The sequence below is a fragment of the Nannospalax galili genome, unplaced genomic scaffold (assembly GCF_000622305.1).
Source record: "Nannospalax galili isolate Female #2095 unplaced genomic scaffold, S.galili_v1.0 scaffold38, whole genome shotgun sequence".
Lineage (NCBI taxonomy): Eukaryota > Metazoa > Chordata > Mammalia > Rodentia > Spalacidae > Nannospalax > Nannospalax galili.
Window position 1 is genome coordinate 2,064,523 of NW_008342636.1, and position 18,700 is coordinate 2,083,222.

The 18,700-nt window shown below is 39.7% G+C and overlaps 1 non-coding gene across 1 annotated transcript; it reads left to right on the forward strand.

The window, feature by feature from the left end:
• The first annotated feature begins 7,282 nt into the window (after positions 1-7,282).
• On the forward strand, positions 7,283-7,491 carry LOC115071343. Its single transcript, XR_003850431.1, has one exon. It is a non-coding gene; the product is annotated as a small nucleolar RNA U3 (small nucleolar RNA).
• Positions 7,492-18,700: the final 11,209 nt, after the last annotated feature.

The window sequence follows — 18,700 nt, forward strand, 5'->3', positions numbered from 1 at the left end:
CACTTAATCAAAGCAAACCCCAAGCATCACTCTAATTTCAGTGTTTAAAGCATCAAAGAAGAGAAAAATACCATCAAAAGTACTTTCTGGAGTCTCAGGAAGCTAGACTCCTGAAAGACCTGGGGTTTTGGGTCACCCTACTTGTGAATATCTGCAGAACGTCTCCATACTTCAAATACCACTATCAACTGTGCATATGGGTCACAACTGCAGCTGGCTCCATGTACCTTCTGTTAGGAACCTCTGCCCAATTTCTTCCCCATCTATTATCCCGTCGTCTATGGTGTGTATGTGGTTTGAGTGTGTCCTCCAAAGTTTCCTGTGCTGGAAGCTGAGTCCTCTATGTCATGATGCTGGAAGGCGGTGGAACCTTTACAGAGTGAGACCTAGTGGAAAATGAGTAAGTACTGGGGGCGCCGCCTTCAGAAGTCATTAGTATAGTTCTGATTCAACACCAGTTGGTTCCCACAAGAAACAGTTCCTGTTAAAGAGCAAGCCTGACCTGAGTTAGTCTACTAACCATTTGCTATCTTGTCATTAGCCCCTCCTTTTCATATGCCCTTTACCATCAACCATGTTGTGGTATAGCCACACCAGAGCTGTACAGTACCAAACTACAGAGCTATAAGCTCAACAAATCTCTGTTTTCATTCAACTTTGTTTCATTTTATTTTTTCTTGTTATTTTTTTGTTATTTATTTCGAACTTCCCACGCTTTTATCTCTAAAGTTCAATTCGATGTTTTACATGTTTTGTAGGGGACAGGTGACGGTACACTGGAATTGTAGAAGAACAATAGAAAAATGATGGAAAACCCCGTTGGTGCCTGAGAAATGACACCAAGGGAATAGGAAAGGTCCAACATCAAGGTCTAGGTGCCCAGGACCATGTATGAAGTCAAAACCTTAGCTGTCCAGCAGAGGAGGTAGGAAGTCCATTCCTGGGAATCAGTCCTCCCAAGACTAGAAACTACAACAGAAATCTCCCCTGTCCTCAGTGTAAGTTCAACACAGAAGCAAAGCCACTGCCCTGCACAACCTAGGACCGTGGGGAGGGGGTTGTGGGGAATGCAGCCACCTAGAGAAGGCTGAAACTATGCCCAACATCAGAAAGTTCTCCATTATCCAATCTGCTCCACCATCAGCCTTCTGCCAGAGGAATGTGGAACCATAGTTAATGTTGGGAACCACAGCTCCAGGCTCACAGGAGGGAAAAACAGCTCCAGCTCACAGGAAGGAACCACAGCTCAAAGTTCACAGGAGGGGACCACTATTCTGGCTCACAAGAGGGAACCACAGCTCTAAGATTTTGGGGAAGGAACCACAGTCAGTCCAGCTCACAGTAGGGGACAAGAGCTCTAGATACACAATAGGGAACCACAGCTCCAGGTCACTGGGCAGGTGGGGCAGGAGGGGGTGCACAGCTCCAGGTCAAAGGCGAGGACCACAGCTCCAGGTTCAAAGATCACAGCTCTAGCTCTCAAGACAGGACCACGGCTCCAGATTTACCCAAGGTACCACAGATCCAGCTCCTAAGAGGGGACCAAAACTCTGGCTCACAGAAGGGGACCACAGCAACAACTTTACAGGATGGGATCACACCTCCAGCTCATGGGAGGACACCTCAGCTCTGGTTTACAGGAGAGGGCTGCTCTACAGGAGGGATGATGGCTACAGCTCAAAAGAGCTGAACACAACTCCAGGTTCACAGGAGGGGATCACAGCTCCAGCTCACAGGAAAGGACCACAGCTCCAGGCTCATGGGAAACAGCCACAGCTCCAGGTTCCTGGGAGAGGACAACAGTTTCAGGTTCATAAGAAGTGACCACATTTTCAAGTTCACAGGCTGGCTCATAATCTCAATTACGTTGGTTCCTACTATTTTCCTGTCTCCATCGCTCTGTCCACATGATGATACTTGTGTTTAAGAAACAGCATTTTGGATTCTGTGCAGCAAACAGAGGCAACAGTTACTTGCTGGTTTGTATTTCTTACTAGAGGGACATCAGTGTTTGAGGAAACCACCTGTCACTTTTGTGTAAGGAAACAAATGAGTGGAGCATTTTCTTTTTCATGGTCAAAGATCCAGATGGCTTTTTGGTATCTGCTGTTTTCACATCTTCCTCCATGTTCCAGGGGGAACAAGTAATGAGACATCTTTTTGCTGGAGTCACATTTTAAATCCTCCCATAGCCCCTTGCGTTCACACCTCTCAGTTCGGAAATCTGTCACCACCACCAACGTGCCAGCACCTGCAGCTGCGCTCAGCCATCTTGCCTCTCCAGTTACTTTGTTTTCTATATGCCAAGTCCTGATTTCAGAATTCTGAAATCAGTATAGAAGAACCTACGGTCAGGAAAATATTCATCCTGTGTGATAAGGTTTCTCACATGGGCAAGCAAATGCTTTCAGACTTTTGGGAGCTGGCACGCCCTGAGCCCCAAGGGCTCATTCCTCCACCTTCTCTCCTATAAAGAGCATTATGACTTCTGTGCACCAAACAGAAGCAACAGCAACTTACTGGCCTGAATTTCTCATACCCTGAGAGCTGCCACTGCCACTGCCACTCTGCCGCTGCCATTTTGGATTCCCAGTTATTTTCTTTCTTACTTTCCAGGTCCTGGGTTCAGAATTTTGAGATCAATATAGAAGCAGTGGAAAGTGAGCCAGTTGTGTCTGTAGCACTTGACATCTTTACTAATGAGTCACTTCCTTCTGTTCAACTGGCATCTGTGGGGACCACAGGTAGTTTCTAGTCCTGTGTGGCATCTAGGAATTTACACATCCTAACACTGTACTTCTGTATGCTAATTACGAGTTAAGCCTGGTTTCCACCAGATGGTCACCCAGCTGCAAATGGACGTTGGTAAGAAGGGTCTGTCCTGTGAAGAATGAACTCTTTCTGAAGCTTCTCTTCTGGACACTGAAGTATCTGGGTAGGGTGCTGGTTCTAGATTTCCTTTAAATGTGTTTGAAGAGTTTTCAGCAAATATAGAAGCCAGTATCATAGGGGTGATATTTTAATGCATCAAATCTAGTCAAATATATCTTTTGTATGCTACCTCTTGGAAAAAGGAGTTTAAGGGGCAAGAAAGATGGTTCTCAAACCTCTAATATTTATCAAATATCCAGCACAAGGGATTTTGTTAAACCAAGAGAAAATGGACTAATACACCACCACTTTGGAGTTCTCCAAACTTTACCACTTCATAACATTCAATGTTTTGAGTTTTTCTTCCTATACCATTCACCACCATTAAACCCACATACATATATCCAGAGTCAATATATTCCATATCCTCTTTGGATATCTTCATGAACATTTTCTTTTGGATTTTTGTATCTACATTTGTAAAAAATCCTATTTTAATTATTTTTTCCTCTGATTTAGCATCAAAGATATGAATTTATAAATTTACTTAGGAAGACTGTAAACTTTTGATGTTCTCTGAAATAGTTTTGAAGTGAAATTTGTACATAATATATTTTGGTCCTGAACTTTGTTTTCCCATTTCCCAAACAACTTATCAAATCAACCTGTGTTCCCACCCTCTCTCCAGAACATCCAAGAAAACCACCCTGCCTTCATATCTCCACATGTCAGTCTTCAAAGTCTGTTTTGTGAGAGAGCCAGAGAGAGCCCTGTCCTCTCTTTAGACCACCCCCAGCACATCCTCAATGCTTCCTACAGGTTTTTGTGGTAGGTATGAAAACACTCATTTCTGATCTGGGACTCCAGCAAACCCCGAGTGCTGGTAAGGAAGAGAAAGCCTTAGCATAGTTCTAGGCATGCTCTACCCTCTGAGAGACAGGCAGGCCGGTGCTGCTCCTGTTACAGAGTTGATTGACAAAATCAGACACATACTCTGATTCTTTATTAGAGTGGTAATTTTAAATAAAATTCTGCATTTAATTCCCTATCAGCTCAAACCTGGTGTGACTCACTTAACTCTTATGAAGAGATGGGTGGTTAGCAGGTGAAAGGCCATTAGATCACCCAAACTGGGTTGACGTTTGAATCTCTAAATGAAGTATATCTAATATTCTCTTCTGTCCCAGCAACCGAGTGAAGGAGAAGTTAATTTCTGGTACAGAAATTGGAACAGAAGTTCATCTCACTTTTCTTATGTCTCTGAAGTTCATAAGCTTTGCATTCTTTCTCATTATCTTCTGAGTCAGAAATTCTTTGCCTAGTCATTAGGACATTCCCGAGAACACCCGGCCCAGCCCCCCTTTCATCTCACTGCCCCACACGGCTCCCCCTCCTTGCCACACACTTCCACATGTGTCACCCCTATTTTACCAGCTTCTCTCTTTAGACCATTAATTTGCTAAATGCCACTCATCTACTCTGAAAACAGCAAAATGTGTTACTTGAAAGGCAAAAATGGCAAAAGATCAGCAAATTCAATCCCCCAAAGTTAAATTTTGAGAGATCAGAAATGAGACTCATATATGGAAAATGGCAAATGTTTTCTACATTTTGAGCTATTAATAATGCTTATGAATACATTTGAAATTTAAAAATTAGGGAAATTCAAATATGTCAAATCAAAGAAATTTAAAAGGTAATTCTAAAATCAATATTACTCCTAATAGAAAGCTTTTGATGCAGATAGTTTCATGTGAAACTTAAGCCATATATATAAATTTCATTTTCAAAATTATGTCATTAGTCCCCTGCATTTTATCTCTACTCCCTTGAAGCCCCATCTTCCAACCCCCATGACCCCTTTCTAATTTCCTGACCTCTATACATTTCCAAATGAAACACATATATCTGAAGATTCAAAGCTAACATTCACAAATTAGAGAGAAACCTGACATTTTTCTTTCTGGGTCTGGGTTACTTAGCTCAGGATGATAGTTTCCACCTCCATCCATTTACCTGACAATTTCATAATTTCATTTTTCTTGACAGCTAAATAATATTCCATTGTATAACTAATCAAATGGAGTGGGAAATGGGAGGGAAAAATAGAGGAAATATCAGGAAGGATAACTAACACTAAAGACCTTTTGAAAAAGTCATGTGGAAATCTACTACTTGTAGCTTCCTAAAATTCACACTTACACGTATATAAAAAGAGTTTAAATGGGGGTATTCTGTAATGGGATGAAAGTGCTCCTATCAACAAATAGACACCACAGGCTAACAAATAAAAAGCCCAGTGTCTGGAATGGGTTACCTCTTTTAGAGTTGTTTTCCAATGAGATCCCATAGACCCCCAAAACATTATACCTACGGCCGTTGCATTTAGTTGTTCCTAGAACTTGATGGTAAGACCCTATTGCTGAAGACATCACATGCTTGAGTCCTAGGGCATGGAGAAATCAAGCTGGTCCTAACCTGGAAGCTTCATCACTACCTACTAGCTTTCATAGTGCTGGAAAGTGCTATGCACCCTACTGGAGGGGAAAAGTAGTGGCCAGTTTTACCCAGCTGTGAATTCTGTGGGCTACAATAACAAACAGCCTGTCAAGACATGCCCATTGGTGTAATGGTGGCACAAATGTCATGGGAGTAACCAAGTACTTTCTGGTGAGTTAAGGTCTACTCCACAAGATGAAATCCATAGCTACCACTGGTATTAGGGCCAAGAACCTACCTATGGCTAGACAGGTCATAGGCCCTAGGGGAGAACCTACTACTACTATTCTGCTAAGAGAACATAGCTTATTAAACTGACTCCTAACAATGTATCCCTATACTCAAAAGAAGCTTCTTTTTTAAGTAAATGGTTATTAACACAGAGACCCACAACTGGAGAGAATAAGAGACTGCAGACTGATCTGTCCTAAATGGGACATATGTACCACACTCCCTCCTCCCAAGGCTCGGGCATCATTGTGGAAAAAGGGGAAGAAAGATTGCAAGAGACAGAGGTGGTGAATGAGCAAAAAAGGAAACCATGCTTTCCAGACAGCCAGGGAGTTACAGTGGTTGTGACAGCATGCACAAGACCTGCGAAAGCTCAAGCCAGACAAAAATCCCATCATGGAAAGGGGAGGTAGGCATGCTGTCCCATCCCTACCTGAGGGGCTATTGACAATTGATAGCTGCCAGGAGAGGAAGAGTCAATTTTCTTTAAGACTGTGGCCCCTGGTAGGTTGACCATGTTGAAATGGATTGCCACACACCCAAGATTATACTGATTGCACAAATTGTACTGGATTGGTTTTTAAAAAACAAGGACATAAAGGCGGGGTAGATCTAGAAGGAGTTTGAGGAGGGGGGTGAATATCATCAAAATACATGATATGAAATTTTCAAAAAATTAATAAGGGGCTGGAAAGATGTCTCTGCAGTTAAGAGCACTTGCTGCTCTTGTAAAGAAACTGGGCTCATTTCCCTGTACTCTAATGGTGGCTTAGAACCATTTTTAACTCCAGTTCAGGAGGATCCAATGTCCTCTTCTGTCCTCGAGAGGTATGAGGCATACACATAATGTGTGTACATACATGCAGGCAAAATATACACATAATTATTTTTAATTTTAAAAAGAACTAATGAAAAGAAACTATTTCAGAGAATGCCAAAAGTTTAAAATCTTCCTGTCCAAGTTTGTTACTCCATTGCTGTGACAAAACACTCTGACCACTACCAACTTGGGGAGGCTCCCCTGGCCCCTGCTCAGCCTGCTTTCTTATACAATACAGGCCCACCTGCCCAGGATGATACCACCCACAGTGGGCTGGGCCCTCCCACATCACTCAACAATCAAGAAGATGCCCCATGGACATGGCCACAGGCCAGTCCAATGAAGGCAATTCCCCAATTGAGGCTCCCTCAACCCAGGTGTGTCAAGTTGACACTAAAGCTATCCAGCACACTTCCTAAATACACTTATAAATGCCCGTACCTTTAATGCTACAGTCTGAGAAAAATATAATTGATTTTTTTTACAAATATAAACACAAAAGTGCTAATTAAAATAATCATAAAGGACTAGCAGGATGGCTCAGCTAGTAAGGGTATTTGCCACCAAGCTTAAGCATCTGAGTTCAATCCCTGGGACCCACACAGTAGAACAAGAGACCAATATCTGCGAGCTGTCTTCTGAGATCCATGCACAAGCAGTGTACTTACAAACATAAACACACACACACACACACACACACACACACACACAAATAAGTAAAGGAAATTTAAAATATTTTTAATCCATGAAGTTATTCAACAAACTATTAAATAATTACTATATTATGAAAAATGGGCTTCAAATATCAATCACTGGCAAAAAATTTCAGTACATTAATGAAATTAAAACTATGAAAATAACAATACTATACTTTCGGGATCATTTCTATAGTTCATTACTGGAGAAGTTTCTTTGACTGTGTAGAGTACCAGAAACCACGAGGAGGAGACATAGCGTTCTCTCCTGAGCATGAAGCCAGCTCTTAGTGTGCTTCATTGCAACTGCCACTTGCCATTGATGATTGTTCTCTCTTTTGGGAGAGTCAAGAGAAAGGATGCAGTCTGAGTGGTTAAAAAAAAAAAAAAAAAAAAACCACACACAACCTATGAAAATAGCACATTGCAGGGCTGGAGAGACGGCCCAGCAGTTAAGAACACTGGCTGTTCTTGCAGAAGACCCAGGTTCAAATGCCAGCACCCACATGGCAACTAACAACTGTCTGTAACTCCAGTTCCAGGGGATCTGACAGCCTCTTCTGTCTGAGGGCATTGCATGATGAGTGCACTTACCTACGTGCAGGCAATATATGCATACACACAAAAATAATAATTTTTTTAAATAGCAAGTTTCAGTGGCACACTGAAATGTAGTCCCAGCTACTTAGGAAGCTAAGGCAGGAGGACCACCACATGAACCCAGGGGTTTGAGACCGGCCTGCACAACGTAGCCAGACTGTCTCAAAAGAGGAAAAGGAAAGACGTTCCATTTCTGCATTGAGGACTAACTAGCCTCTCCTCTCCTCATAGGCAAGCACACACCAAACAAATGAAGAAAAGCAAGAGTATTCAGACATCAGATAATAGTCGCCAAGTGACTATAGACCTAGAGAGAGGGCAACACAGTGAACGCCATGGCCACTCTGTGACTACTACAGATGGCACTTTGGGACCGTGGTTGAGAAGGAACAAGAAAATCATACTTTGTGAGTAATATGAGCCTCTATAAACCCAGTCAACAAAGAACTACAGGAAACTGTAATTTCAGTGACTTCCAAATTCACAAAAAGCAAAGAGATGATCATGATGTGCAAAGTCATAGTGAAGAAATCTCACCAAAAGCATACCAAGGAGGGTTCCTGAGAGAGGTGTGCTTAAAAGGCAGAAATAAACTTGCTAAAGAAAGACTAGTATAGGCTCACTGTAAGGAAGATTACAATAAGCCTGGGAAACATCCAGATGGAAACTAAACTCCATACTTCTTAAAGGAAATGAGCCAACCAAGATATCCAACAAAATGTGTGACATGCAACAAAAAAATCACTAAAAATATGAAGCAGACAAAATATGACAAAATTTAGGAGAAAAGTCATTCACTAGAAATGTAACCCAATGATGTATGACAGAATTGTCATATAAGACAGATATTATAAATATGTACCTAAAAGATTTTAACCATGGAATAAGAAACTGTAAAATAAATAAATGAATGAAGCCATACTAGTGGGGCAAACACAGTATCAGAAACAAAGTCAGAAGGGAGGATCAGCAGGAGTTAAACATTATCAATGAATGAATTTGAAAACATGGAATTGCTAAGTACTGAATCAAAGCACAGAATAAAAACCACAGAGAATTATATACTATCTATGAAAAACAAGTTTTATTTTTTAAATTTATTCATATATTTAGGGGGTACATACCACAGCACTCATGTGGAGGTCAGAGGGCAACCTGTGGGAGCTGGTTCTATCCTATCAGGTGTGTTTGAATGAGCGAACTCGGGTTGTTAGGTTTGGCAGAGGCACCTTTACCCAATGAGCCATATCACCAGCCCTAGAAACAACTTTGAATAAAATGATAGGTTGAAAATCAAAAAACAAAAATAGATGTCAAATTTACACTGTTAAAAATAGTTACAAAAGAAGTTTCTTTGGGAAACTGTTTCTTTGGGAGCTTGAGAGATGGCTCAGCAGTTAAGAGCACTGATTGCTCTTGCAGAGGACATGGGATTGGATCCTAGCACCCATATGGTGGCTAAAAAACACCCATAACTCCAGTTTCAGAGCATCAAACACCCTCTTCTGACTCTGCAGGCATTGCATGACACGGGTGCACTTACAAGCATGCAGTCAAAACATTCATACACATTAAATACAAATAATAAGCAAAAAAAGAAGCCTCTTTGATGAGTGGTGATGGGCATACTTGCCTGTAAATATAAGGATACATATTTAGCATATAGTAAGAAATTATGTTTGTCTAGGGATATGACAGACTTAGGGCTTTCTCTAAGATTTATGAACTCTTGGGGCACTAAATGTGATTAAGATGTATGAAATCCATAAAAACTCAATAGAAATAAATTTAAAATTAAAAAGTTACAGTGGCTATATTAATATTGGACAAAAATTTCAGAGCAACTAACATTACCAGGGATAAATAGTATCATTCCACCATGATAAAGTAGACAGAAGTCAAAATGGCATAACAATCTTAAATTGTGGTATCATACCTGATTCAAGCTCTATACAGAAAAACCCATAAAATAAAAGGAGAAATAGAAAGAAAAGTACACCAATAATCTAGTATTTCAACACTTTTTCCTCAGAGGTTGATATAGTAAGTAGATAGAAAATCAGTAAGCATAAAGGAGACTTTAATTCTATGTCAAAGCCCCTTCATATTTAAGGACCACTCTGCCCAAGAACAACAGAACATCCATTTTCTTCAAGCCTAGACAGAGCTTTACTAAGACAAACCACATCCTGGGCCATAAACCAAAACTCAGTTGATCCAATAGGATTTTCCATGCAGCACATGTCTCCTGCAACCAGGAATTATATTAGAAAGAGGTTGGAAATTTATTTGCAATACCTAACAAAAAGGCAAGAACTACAAGCCATTGAAAACATAACTCAAAAGCACACAAAAGCTACATATAGAAATATCGCACAGAAAATAGCCTCGAATTGCAAATAATCATGAAAATTTCATTTTTGTTATTTGGGAACACCAAATTAAAATAAAAATTTTATGTCATTTTTACACATCGATTTTTACAATAATTAGAATTACTAATTATACTTCATACGAGTAAGAACAAATGCAAAATTTCATAGGCTTTGAGACACTGTAAAAATCGAAACTTTTGAAGATCAATTTGGTAGTAGCCTTCAACAATTTAATATACCTATTTACCATAACTCAACAACTGAGTCCTAGGATTCTGTAGTAGTCTAGAAATACTCTAACATGCATAATAATGGAACAACACTCAGATGTAATCAAGCACACACAATGACATTGTGATATGAAAACTTGAGGTTCAAATCCCACTTCCAACTCTTATTAACTGTAGGATCCAGAGAAAGCTACAAAATCTTGGACCTCAACTTTATCAGTTAAAAAAAGAAAAAGATTAATAATAGAGGCTAGTTTATATTTACCGGAAGTAAAGGAATATATTATTCCTGTGCACCTGATGAGCCTTCAATCAAAATCATCCTCATCCTTTGTTATATTCTCCAAAACAACACAGCACCTACCATGTACTAGGATTTTCACAAATATTTGCTCAATGAATTTCACGTTCACACTTTTCCTGCAGGTATCATTTCCTCTGTTATATAGTTTCTCTGGTAAATGCTATCATTACTCTAACATGCCATAAAGGCTCCCTCATCAAGCACAAAGGGTTTATACCCCAGATACTGCAAATACAGCCAGCAGCCAGTACTGGGCTTCAGACAGCTAGAGAGACTATCTTCATCAACAAGAGCCACCAGGTCCAGGAACACATCTCCTTATCAAGGTGGCACATATCAAGACACTTACTGACCTCAAGACATAAAAGCTCAGCACTCTCATCTTACCTTGGCACTGCTCTAAGAAGTCATCCACTGAAATGGGATCACAGCTCATTTTCGAATTCTGAAAACCCAGTTCCTTTCCTTCCCGCATGCTGATCCCAAGAACTTATCCTGATAAACCCTTGCATGCTCATCTTAGAAATGGCCTTTGAAGAGCCTAAATATATTTATATTTAGAGTCTAAATATAAATTAGCATAAGCTTCTCCTTGTAATAACCTGTGGTTACCTATAATAGCAAATTGTGTATAAGGGTATATTAGTTATTTTGTATCACTGTGATGAAGTATCTGACAGAAACAACTTAAAGGGAAGAGGGTTTATTTTAGCTCAGCTCTCAGAGGGATTTTGGTTCATCAGAATGGAGAAGGCATTAGCAAAAGGAGCTCCACTGTGGCCACAGGGGCATGGGGTGGCAACTATTCATATGGCAATAGACCAGGAAGCGGAGTGCAAACTTGAACCAGGAGCACGTATAACTATTGAAGACCCTCCCCTGGTGATCTATTTCTACTATCCAGGCCCCACCTCCTAAAGGCTACTTTAAAACAGCACCACCAGCTAGGGACCGAACATTCAAAACAGGAGCCCATAGGGAATACTTCAGATTCAAGCCATAGCATTCTCCCACTGAACCCAAAGGCTCATGGTCACCTTATAATGTAAAATGTTTTCAGTACAACATCAACAGTCCCTTTAGTCTTAACATTCCTATTACTGTTCAAAAGTCCAAAGTCTCTACTGAGGCTCATGGAAATCTTTTAGTGTTGAGCCACTGGAAAATCAAAAAAAGTTCATACTTAAACCATTACTATTAGTGTTCTAGTTTTCTCTCTATTGCTGTGATAAAGCAGTGCCCAAAATCAACTTAAAGAAGGAAGAGTTTATTTTGGATGACGGTGACAAAGGATAAGAGTCCATCGTGGCAGAAAGGCAAAGCAGCCAGCAGCAGATGTGGCAGCAGGACCCAAAAGCTGAGACCTCACATCTTCTACCACAAGCAGGAAGCAGAGAAAACAAACGGGAAGTGAGACGAGGCTTTGAACTCTCAAAGCCCACCCCCAGTGACATACTTCCTCCAGCAAGGCTATACTTCCTAAACTTCCACAAATAGCACCTCCAGTTGGAGACCAGTCTTCAAATATGTGAGCCTATGGAGGATATTTGTCATTCAAATCACCACAGTTACTTTCCCTGCTTCTGTGATAAAATACCTGGACAAAAGCAACTTACAGGAGAAAAGGGTTATTTGGGTTGGCTGTTCAAGGGCACAGTCCATCATAATGGGAAGTCCTGGCAGCAGGAAAGCAAGGCAGCTGGTCGCATTACATTTGCAAAAGTAGAGGAAGATGAGTGCTTGTGCCCAGCTCACTTTCTCCTCTTTGTACAGTCCAGAATCTCAGTCCTGGAAATGGTGCTATGCACAATGGGTGGCTCTTCCCTCTTCAATTAACCTACAAAGATAACCTGCCACAGGCATGCTCAGAGGCCCATCTTCCGGATAATTCCAGACCTTATCCAATTTCCAAATGAGGTTACTCATCACAAATATATAACAGCATGAATGTTTATATTTCAAAAGGGAAGACTAAGAGAATATCAAGGAAAAATTGGACCAAAACAGGACAAAAAAACTAGAAAAGCAAATATTAAATCCTTTAGATCCATATCTGGCATCCAGAGAACATAGTGTCTCATCGACACTCAAGCAGACTTTGGCAACTCCTCCCTTATGGTTATGCCATTTGCAGCACACATGGCCTCCCTCTTGGCGTAGCTCCATTCAATGTCTGCTAGGTTCTTTATTGAACACTCTGCATCCTTGCCATCTCCAACACTCTGGGGTCTCCACTACAATTTAGGCTTCACCCTCAAAACTTCATGAATAGCCCACCCAACAGCTACTTGCAGAGAATCTGGCCCTGTTATACAGTGCCTGGCCTCCTAGTTTGGTCCAAACCTCAGCACCCTCTAATTTTTGCATTCTGTGTGTCTGAAAAATCACCACTGGATGACATTGAGTTCTGCTGCCACCTCAAGAAGTAGCTAGAACACCTTGGGCCACAGCTGCAGGACCCTCCATGCGCATGAGCAGTTGAAGCCAGAAAAAAAGTCTTCTCTAGGTAGCTGTTCTGAAAGAGAGGGCCCTGCTCTCACTTCTCAAACGGACTTGTGATTTTTTTTTTTTTTTAAATGTGTATGAGTGTATTGCCTGCATGCATGTGAGTGCACTCATGTCATACAATGCCACAGAGGTCAGAAGAGGGCTTTGAATTCCCCTGGAAATGGAGTTAAGGATGGTTCGTAGCCACCATGTGGGTGCTGAGAATTGAACCCAGGTCCTCTGCAAGAGCAGTCAGTGCTCTTAACTGCTGAGCCATCTCTCCAACCCCGGATTTGTTGTTTTATACTTAGGGGGACATTCAAAGGGAAGAAGTCTCCTCATAGCACCTTTGTTGTTGTTCCAGTGCAAAGTAAGTGACTTCTCTTTTATGTCCTAAATCTCTTAACAATTACAGTGACTTTGTCCACAACTTTAGCCAAGTTTTCCACACTCACTTTGCTCATAGGTATAAACACATATGCACGTCACACTGAGCATTTCCATCTTTCTGCTCCTTTTTACTCCTAATTCTCACTGTAAATCTTGCTAAGAGGAACCAGCAATAATTATGACATATCTTGAATGTTATGCTTCCTTGAAATTTCCTCTGACCAAAATTAACTAGTACATTACTTTTTTTTTTTTTTTTTTTTTTTTTTTTTTTTTTTTTTTTTTTTTTGGGTCTCCCTGTAGCCCCAGCTGGCCTGGAACGCACTATGTAGAACAGGCTGGCCTTGAGCTCTCAGAGATCCACCTGCCTCTGCCTCCCAAGTGCTGGAACTACAGAAATGTGCCACCAGGCCTGGTGTCCATTAATTCTTAATTCAGCCTTATTCAAAAGTTCAAGACACAGGCAAAACATGGCCAGGTTTTTTGCCATAATGCAACATGAATGGCCTTTAAACTAATTCCAGATGGAGTTTTCATTCCTTTCTAAAACTTCATGAGCAGTCTTTCTTGCCCACACTTCTCTTGGCATTCTGGTCTTTGGAACTCCCATCAGAATGGCTCGTTCTTTAAGTGGAACTTAAAGACTTCTTCAGCCTATGTCTCTAAACTCACACTCCACCTGCTAAGAGTCACATGGTCAGATTTATTTAACCCCACTTCTCTGGTACCAATATTGTATATTAGTTGCTTTTGAGTCACTGTACTTAGGAAAGAAGGATTTTTATTTTGGCTCACATTTTCAGAGAGTTTCAGTCCATCATGGTAGGGAAGGTATGGTGGCAGGAGAAATTTCATCTGAGCTGCTGGGAATATGTCATAGCAACACTCACACTTCAGCAGACCAGGAAACAGAGAGGCAAGTTGGAACTGAGATTGGCACAGCCTTCAAAAGCCCATTCCTAGTAATCTAATCCTGCCAACCAGCTCGTATATCCTGAAGGCTCCCCAGCCTTCCAAACAGAACCACAAGCTAGGAACCAAGAGAGTTCGAAACATGAGTCTGTGGGAAACATTTCAGATTCAAATCAAACAAGAAGTGATGACAATTATGTGTTTATTTAATATCTTCTACACTAGAATATAAGCTAACTATGGATGGGGTTCCTATTTTAAAATTTTACATTTTATCATAGAATTTTTTAGTTTCAATTTTAATATTCCTTAAAATGCCATTTATTACAACTGCTCAGATTTTCTGCACCTTCTGAAATTTTGTAGCTAAGAAAAGTGATCCATTCTCCCCATCCTGGTCCCAAGTTTGGAATGAACCATGTATTTTTGTAACTAGTTGTTTGTTTTGCATTAGTTTTAATTTTGTCACATCTAAAACAATGTCTGACGTGTCCAAGTAACTCAATAAGTATTGTCAAGTGGAATGAATTAACTGTAAAGATTTACACTTTTGCTGTTTACAATAGAAAAATGTAAACATTAATGTAAATGAAAGTTTATAGTATATCCATGATATATAAAAATTTTCATAAAACAAGAAGATACATATACTGACATGAGATCTTGAATATGAATTGTCAAGTTCAAAGCAAACAGAAATTAATACCTGTAATATAGTCTCATTCGTAGATAAACAAATAAATAGTTGAACACGCAATATATTGTATAGTGAATGCTGACAGCTGTAACCTTTGGGTAATTCACTGGAATTGTGAGTTTGAGGAAAGATGTAAAGTACTGCAAAATACAGAATTCTGGCTTAATTGAATTTTCAACAAACTTAAAAATATATGCATTGCTTTTTTAAAGCTTTTTTTTTTTTTTTCTATGAAAAGGCTTACTTCCTAGAGTACATCTCCCTTACTGGAATATGGCATTCCACTATCCACGACTCCTCAGCACAGTGCACCTGGCCTCCACACATTTGTAGAGTACATAGAAAGGCTCAGTGACGTGACTCAAACCTATTTTTATTCTGTCTCACCTGTCAAACAGAAATATTCCTTTAAGAAGCCTGCGATTGATATTTCCATTTTTTTATGTTTTTCCAATAATATAGTTTATTACTCTTCTATCCCAATTTGCATCTATTTTATAAATGTGAGGCCATGCTGGCCTCTCTTAGTGTAGTTTTATAGCATAAAATCAGTCATTGCAAGAGTCTCTTACCTCTGTGTCTCTATACACATGAAATAAATTGCCATAGCACTTAGTGGAATGAAAGTTACAGAAACAATAAAGGTTCATCCGTGAGCCACCTTCCCATAGAGATGTCAGGGGCTAAGTTTACTTGTGCTAAAATGGATTCATGTTATGTCTGTGAACTAATATAAGTCAACTTTCAAAGAATGTATTATAAATGGAATCCAATATAGATGGAGAATTCAGGAAATTAACAAAGAGAAACCTAAGACTCTGGACTTGTTTCTTGGGATGGTCTCACAGGACACCGACTTACTACCAAGCTTTAAAAGAAGTGAAAATGAAATAACAGTTAAAGAACTAAACATCAATTTCTATTATCTAAAAGTTTTCTAGAAAATAGTATTTAAAACAGTAAGAATAACAGTGTCAGAGCTGGAGAGATGGTTCAGCCAGTGCTTAAAAGCATTGGCTTCTCTAGCAGGAGACCGGGTTCGGTTCCCAGCACCACATGGTGACTAACAACCATCCATAACTCCAGTTCCAGGAGATCTGACACCCTCTTCAGACCTCTGTGGGCATTGCACAACACAGGTGCACCTACCTACATGCAGGCAATACACACATACACATAGAATTAAAAATAATAAATAAAATGTAAAAAAATTTTAATTCAAAAAAAAACTTTATATCCATGCTCAGATGCCAAGGAGCTCAGAAAGTAACCAACAGTGACTAATAATAATCTGATATATAGAGATTAGAAACGCGTGTGCAATGTCAATTGCATTAAAAATGAAGTTTTCTGCATGAAGCTCTGTATTTTAATAATGAAATGGAGATCTTTTTTAAAGGTTAAAACCTCATTTAATTTTATGTCTTATAGGGTTTATACTGAGTACAATATTGTATAACTATAATAATTCAACTGTAAACCTAAAAATGTACAGCCAATTTTGTAAGAGATGCATCCTAGCTCAGAAAATTGTTATTGAATATGTCAATGCTGATGTAATGGGAAAAAAAAAAAGAATAACAGTAGCAAAATTTTACTGAGGTGTTTTTATAGAACACTTTAATCGTTCTTTTCTAACTCCTGACTCTGGACATGTGGGTCAGTAGTTTTTTTCAAATTCTGAAATTCCAGGTGAGTTACTGGGGACCGGCCATTGAGCACAGTCATCAAGATTTGGAAAAGACAAAGTTACCCAATGACTTCCTAAAAGCCAAGTTCACAGAAGTTTAACCTTGGATTTCTCGTTCTACATTTCCTGCAACTTCTGTCTATACTAGAGTACAGTATAATGCATCTCTTGAAAGTTTACTTACATTTGTTCACATCCTGAAGTGAACGGAGGTCTTAATATGAGTTTAGACCTCTGAATGGAGAAACATTCACTATAAGTCAGTCTTACAGTAAGATTACCTGCTGACACAACACTGAATCTGGAAATCAAACGCACTTAAATCACATTGCTCCCAAGCTTGTATTCAGATTTAGAGTCTGATGTTCTTATTTATAGTCTGTAAAACTCTTCGGGTTGGAGAATGGGACAGAACGGTATATTTGGAAAAACAATTAGGGTTATGTTTTTAAAGTTAGCATGGAGAATTGGAGTTGTAGCTCAGTGGTAGGGTCCCTGCCTCGTATGTGCAAAGCCCTGGGTTCGATCCCCGGAATCACAAAATTAATAAATAAAAAGTTAGCATCTGAAAGTTATAAATTTTAAAAGCTCATTTTAACTTCCAGCCAAAACTAATCATCCTTATTTAAGGCTTGCATTAAAAATGAATGCGACGCAGCTGCAAGCATGGTAAGTGCCACACAGATAGCTCAGGGGGGAACGTACCACAGTTCTGTGCTTTACATTGAAGTAAACAGGCTTCAAATTCTTTTTCCTTCAAAAAGGAAGAAAAAATATCACTGAGCATTTACTGCCTACTTATTGCCCATTTGCCATCATTCACTGCTTCTCAAACAGAATTTCTTTGTGTGTTTTCTGTCTCCTTTCTGAAGGTCAGCAGCAGCTCAGGTGCTAAAGCAACACAATCAGGGAAGCGTGAAGGAAACAGACAGCATTCAGCGTGTCATTTAATAGCCACAGCCCAGTTCTGCTTGGGACACTCATGGCCCGATGTCAGCTCACAGGAATGCTGACTTATTTCAAAAGAAAAGTCACTGCATAACCACACTGGAAAGACAGTGGTATCACATCCCAAAGTCCAGGTTTGTTCACAGACTGTCAGGACACATTTTTACTATGATAAGGTTGAAATAATCATATTTTGGGTGAATCCTGTCATCTAAGAGAATATTCAAATTATTTGACAGACCCAAGGTTGTAGTTTAGCATTGAGATTTGTTTTGGCTGTTTTTTTAACCTAGAAAATTCAAAGTAACACCGAGACACTGAAGCTTTCAACTCATTGGAGAAATAATGAATTCAACACATCAGTTCTTAAGTAATGCAGCCTGAGAGACATTTCTAAAAATGTCTTACTCTTTTTTTCCCTACTGTGTGCCCCTTGGTAATTCAGTCTAATTTATGATTATGATATTAACTTAAATCCTGAAGAATAAGGAGCAATATCTCTCACGTCACCAGAAACGAATTCTAAATGCATGATAGTGTGCCTTTTGAACAGTAGTTCTATCTCGCCTTTATGGATGTGATCCAGAAAGCACAAGTTAGCAAAGAATAAGGGCTTGGGTATGAGGAAAGCATGGTCTGGGGATTGTTTGCCTTGCTTTTCGTCTTTCTCTTCTTCAGCCAAGTATTTACCTTTCTGAGCTTTAGTCCCTCATGTCTAAAGTAGTCATACTAGTACGTTGCTCCCAGTGTTTAAGAGCAAATGAGATGTCTGCACAGTACGTCACATATTTGATGACATTTGTACAAAATGTTGCTCAGAGAGACCTCTTCTTTTGCTATTATTTTTCTTTCATGCAATTGTATCTCCCCACAGCATGGCATATTCTCTTTACAGCAAGAGCACTATGTCTGCCAGACTGAGAAAGCTCCAAAGTATTAAACAACATCTGA